The sequence below is a fragment of the Centroberyx gerrardi genome, chromosome 4 (genome assembly GCF_048128805.1).
Source record: "Centroberyx gerrardi isolate f3 chromosome 4, fCenGer3.hap1.cur.20231027, whole genome shotgun sequence".
Classification (NCBI taxonomy): Eukaryota; Metazoa; Chordata; class Actinopteri; order Beryciformes; family Berycidae; genus Centroberyx; species Centroberyx gerrardi.
The window spans coordinates 34,117,231-34,122,382 of NC_136000.1; the positions used below are offsets into that span (position 1 = coordinate 34,117,231).

A 5,152-nucleotide genomic window follows, 5' to 3' on the forward strand; every position below is an offset into this window, starting at 1 on the left:
AGAGGGGAACAAAGGGTAAATAAACCATAGGCCTAGATCAGTGGTTCTCAACCTTTTTGGGCCAGCGCCCCCCTATCCATTATCCAGGTCCCTTACCGCCCCCCCATCAAATAAAATGTAGGCTAATTGTCTTCCCTGAATATTAATGTTGATTATTATCCTGTTTATTATTATGATTATGATTATGATGATTATTATTATTTATATTATTTATTATATTTATATCAGGCCTATATATTTATTATTTATTTATATTATTATATTATTATTATTATTGTTATTATTAGTAGTAGTATGATTATTATTCTGTGTTATATCATTAAAAAGCATGTCATTGAATGCCAAATAACATTTGATTTAACTGGACAGTTGGAATATCATTATCATTAGTTTCCCAGGGAGCAAAAAAGACATGTGAATAGAAATTATATTTATGAGTGTTAAACAAATGCAACGGTTAGAAATTTGACATTCAAACTTTAATTAGGTAGGCCTATCACAAACAGCAGCCAATCAGAAATGCCAAACAAGAAGCATTCTTATTAATTGTTCCAACGGAAAACAAGAGCAGCCTACCAAGGAAAAGGTCTGAGGCTACTGGAAAAAAGCATAAGGATTTATCTTAACTTTCAAAGGAAATAAGCTAAATTGCTTTGAAAGTTAGTGTGAGCCCTGCGCTTGGTGGTTCTCTGCCAGTTTCTTCACTGCGGGTTGCAGAGAAGTTAGTTTCAGCCGTAGTGCACCTGAGGCCATCAAGTCCAAGCGATTGCGGTACTTGGACTGCATGTGGAGGACCTGGCTGAATCCCTGCTCAACTAGATAAGTTGTTGGGAAAGCAAGAAGAAGCAGCCTGGTCTTCTCCCAGAGAGCCGGGTAACGCTGGGCATATTTGACCCACATGCTGCCCCAGCCAGAGGTGCGGAAAGTAGCCTTGGCCTCGTCGTCGCACTGGATGTCGACAAGATGCTCCTGGATAGCGGGCTCGCATTCGGTCACATCCGCCTGAAAGGGCTGCACCACCCAGACGGGAACATCGAGGTTCAGGAGGTCCCTGAAGCGGATCTCCATGTCGGCCTTAACCATCCTCAGGTGGTCGGTGTAAATGAGGAGGCGGTCATCGGTAAGAGCCTCAGACACCTGCAATGAGTATAACCAGCAAATTGTTCTCTGGTGCAGATTTTTAGACGATTTTGAACTGGTTATTTTATTGCTAATTAGTCTACTAATAAATGTTTCTTTATATTTATAATGCATAGGGATATAGGCCTATATTTTCAGACAAGTCAATATAATAAACATTACAACATAATGTATTCATAGAAATAAAATATATTAATTATAATAATAGCGGGCCTATTACAGCCTATCTATTTAGCGTTGTTTCTGAACCTTGGTCAACTGCGGGAAATGAGCAAACTGCCTCCTGCCTATGCCCTGCCTGTACAGATCCAGCCTGGAGGTGAGACTGTGAATGACCGCCTTGCACTGGACCAGAGTTATACCATTTCCTTGGAGCTTTAGCGTGCCTTCGTTCATCTTTTAAAAAAAGTCTGCGAGGTACATGATGTCGCAGCGGCTGGATGACACCTTTTCCCCGAGAGCTGCATCAACCTCCTCCAGGAACTCCACGATGCTGTCAAACAGGTCACAAAAACGAGCAAGGCAGTTTCCTTTTGAGAGCCAGCGGACATCAGTATGGAGAAGAAGACGCTCAAATGTCTCATCGTTTTCCTGACACAGCTGTCGGAACAGTCTGTCATTCAGGGCATGGGCTTTTATTTTGTTTATTGCCTTGACTGCAACATTGAGAGAGGTGGACTTTTAGATTTGGCCACAAGGTTGTGGCGGTGCAAGACACAGTGGACTGTGAGGATATGCGGGACCTGCTCCTTCAGCAGAGCGGTGAAGCCACGGTACCTGCCAACCATGGAGGGGGCACCATCAGTGGCGCATGCGAGGATGTTGGTGATTGGGATTGACTTCTCCTGTAGATACATATAAAGCGCATTAAAAATGGTCTGGCCCTTGGTGTCTGTTTCCAGATATTTGGAAAACAAAAATTCCTCAGCCATCTCCTGACTGTTGGAGGCCTTATAGCGGACATAGGCCATCAGCAGAGCGTTGTTGTCAGAGGTGGTTGTCTCGGAGAGACAACCACTGGAGAATGGAGAGTCCCGCAGGATGGCACACAGCTGCTCCTCTGTATCGGCGCCCATTTCATTTATCCTGCATGCCACGGTGTCATTGCTGAATGGGATGGATTTCAGCACCTGTGTGGGATCGCGCTCCATCGCGGTAGATATGATCTCTTTGATGGCAGGGAGCACCAACTTCTCTCCGATTGTGAACAGCTGTCCACATTTGGCTATCAGCAGGGAGATGTTATATGCTGACTGCTGATGGTGCTCCTACCATGCTTCTCTTTGAGGGCCTGGAAGAACGGACGCTCCTTGTCTGCCTTGTCCGGGTGGATCTTCGTAAGGTGCTCCTTGAGACGTGAGGGTTTCATGGCCTCATTTGAAAACACTTGTTCACACAATAAACACATTGGAAGTTGTGCATTGGTGGGAGAAGGTACGAATCCATAGCTAAGGTATTCAATAGAATACTGGCGGCATTTTTTCTTATTCTGTGCCATTTTGCTGATATGTTGCTCGCGGTTTTCCAATGTGCAAAAAGAAAAAAAGTAAAAAGTAATATGCGCAAAAGTAATACTTTTGCGCGTATTACTTTTAACTTTTTTTCTATATTACATATGTCATACATGTAATGACATATGTATGTCATTACATGTGTAATGACATATGTGACATACATACATATGTATGTCACATATGTATGTGACATACATATGTCACATAGCCTATGTCACATATTATGCAGCATGTAACTTTTTGGCATTAAATAGGGCAGAATTAATTTAGCAGATTTTTGAATGGAGTTTGGTCTGATATTGTTTTGTGCTATTCCAGGCAAATTAAACCTGGTAAATGTCCCATGTTTTGGGATTTCACATTTCCTTTTATTCATAGACTTATTAAAGATGTTTAATGAAGACTTTAAAGTTCACGACTAGACGAAACCGCTGCAGAGAAAAGTTGCAGCGGTGTAAACTCTCCCGTCTCAGCTGGAATCGGCTGCTTTCACAGGAAGTCCGACAGCGGAATATCCCTCTTGTAAATGTATAACCACGGTGATAACATGGTGTTATCCTCGGGAGAAATGAATGCTTTCAAGAGGAAGAAACTCTTAATTTCCTCCACCAAGGAATACCAAGGAAGAGAGCATCCATTTTCCTGAGCTGACACAGTAAACGCCATGTTGGTGAAATTTTATAGATGATACTCTGACGTCCCGTTCCCGTGAAGGCAGCATGAAGCTGCGCTACAGAAAGCTGACAGAAACACTGAAGTAAGAGTATGGAAACAATACACCATCTCGTCTAGTCTCATTAGTGTAAACTGGCAGGTTTTAGAATGTTGCAGACCACATTCTTTTGCAAGTAGTTGCAAGTTTCACCTCGTCTCGTCATGAATCTTTGGTGTAAACTCGCCCCCCAAGAACACCTCAACGCCCCCCTTTCAAAAATATTGCTTCCAGCGCCCCCCGACGTTCTCTGAACGCCCCCCGGGGGGTGGTACCACCCCCGTTGAGAAACACTAGCCTAGATGGAGGGACAGCTGTGTAGGCCTAAGTGGAGTTGGTGAACTGAGCTGAATGAAACTTCAGGGATTTTATCTAGCAATGGAATATGAGAATAAAGATATATTCTTTATGAGATTATGAAGTTAGATCATGTAAGTGGAGATAAAATACATGCAATCCCTAAGTTTATGTATTTATCCTATCCAACATATGGGATGGCTATTTGGTGTTAACAGACCAACAGTAAATGCAATGTATCTCAACAATTCAACATTAGCAGTTTATATTCACTTCATTGAATATACAGTATATCTGTTATTTTCCTAATGCTAACTGTTACTACGCTATATGCCCAGATGTTGCAGTCTTACTTGGAGTCCTTTGTTTGTCGCATTGTACGCGGTTCAAAGCTTGCGGTTTCAAACTCTGGTTTTCCAGGGAAAAGGATTGTTCTGTTGTGTCCTGATGTCTGGGTCGGTGATCCAGCTGTATTTCTCTCTGTTGGCCACGTATGTTGCATGTGGAGGGAAAGAGAGAGTTTTGTGTGCTCCTCAGCACGTCGTGGGCTTCTGGTGTAGGCCTCTGGTTCTGTCCTGGTTCTGGTCACTCTGCTTTCTTAGCAGGGGAAAGTTCCTTTCACATCTGCAGTTTTCTTCTGCAGGGAAGAGAGGGTGGGCTGCACGTATGCACTCCATTTTGGAGAAGGCAGGAGACAGTACAGGCCTTGGGTCTGCAGGAGAAGGGACACCAGTCCCTCTGAGCAGCCAGCAGGAAAGAGAGCGAGAGAGAGAGCCCAAGAGAGAGAGAGGGGAGCCCCAGATAGCTCAAGTGACAGAGAGAGAACAATGGCAGCACTTGGTTTTTAAGATAGGTGATTTCACACCTAGGTGTGAAATGACTGGCAGCCTATCAGGGCACGGTTGTGGGTGTTAAGGGGATTTACCACAGGAAACAGTTGTAGTTCTTTACATAGGGAACTGTAGTTTTCAGGACGGCTGAGGGATTGTACCTACATCCCCGCCTTTGGTCTCAAGACTGGGCAGAGCCATACTGCCCTACAAAGCCAAACTGCAGTAACTAAGATTTTGGTCAAAACTGAGTTATGACTGAAATTGAACTTTTAGATGTCTTATCTTGTGACAAATTGTCTAAGTTCGGTCTTGCTCTATCTTTGAGAAAACGGAGTATAAAAATTGCAGTAACTACAAAATCCAACCAAAATCCAAGGCAAACCGCAGTAAGTGTAGTTACTGCGCTCTGCCATGGTTTCCCGGAGTTTCGGCTGCACTTACTGCGGTCTGCCTCGGGATTACCGGGCCAAGGCACAGTGAGTGTTGTTACTGCGCTCTGCCTTGGAATACCGGGCTCTTATTTCGCGCTCTCCCGATTTCCATAACAATAGCCTATAACATAATTCATATCGCTCCCTCATAATGGCTCTTACTTTCTTCATCTGTGTATTATCAGCTAACCCGATCGTAGCAGATAGTGATAATAGTTTGGTTAT

At 43.6% G+C, this 5,152-nt stretch overlaps 1 pseudogene; it reads right to left on the reverse strand.

Annotated features, from left to right (window-relative positions):
- Positions 1-660: 660 nt before the first annotated feature.
- On the reverse strand, positions 661-2,651 carry LOC139928963 (SCAN domain-containing protein 3-like; annotated as a pseudogene).
- Positions 2,652-5,152: the final 2,501 nt, after the last annotated feature.